The sequence below is a fragment of the Priapulus caudatus genome, unplaced genomic scaffold (assembly GCF_000485595.1).
Source record: "Priapulus caudatus unplaced genomic scaffold, Priapulus_caudatus-5.0.1 Scaffold293, whole genome shotgun sequence".
Classification (NCBI taxonomy): Eukaryota; Metazoa; Priapulida; class Priapulimorpha; order Priapulimorphida; family Priapulidae; genus Priapulus; species Priapulus caudatus.
The window spans coordinates 295,577-296,204 of NW_014577354.1; positions in this window are offsets into that span (position 1 = coordinate 295,577).

Sequence of the window (628 nt, forward strand, 5' to 3'; positions counted from 1 at the left end):
TCCCATTTTTGAACAAACACATGTATACATAGAAGTGAGTGGCCTTGTCGGTCTGTGCCCCCCTTTTTTTTATCAAAACTGGACTCGGACTCGGACTCGAGCCCTCCCGGCTCGAGGCCACTACATACATAGTACACAACTGTACATATTGTAACACGCAGTTTACAAGAATTTAAAACTAAAACTCCTAGGTTTTCTAGATACACTGTCTAATCTTGTAACGTTTTCAATGGCTCGATTAAGATTCCCTTTGGTTTGAATCTGCTGTCACTTTGTCCCTTTGCGCTTTTTCTACCACTTCTTTCTCTTCCTCTACCACTTCGAAGGTACTAGCACTCTCTCATTTGGTTCAACAAGCCGTGTCATTCTCGTAAAACACAAATGGATCCGTTACTTTGACACGTTTAGTATGACTCGTGTCTCTGTTTTCGGCTGACTATACACTTTCGAATGTCTACGATGCACTGTTGCGATTTTTTTTCTTTTTTTCCTTTTTTTTCTTTTTTCCATTTTTTCCCAATTTTTTCCATTTTTTTAATCAAAACTGGACTCGGACTCGGACTCGGACTCGGACTCGGACTCGGGTGGTGTGGACTCGGACTCGGGTGGCGCGGACTCGGACTCGGAC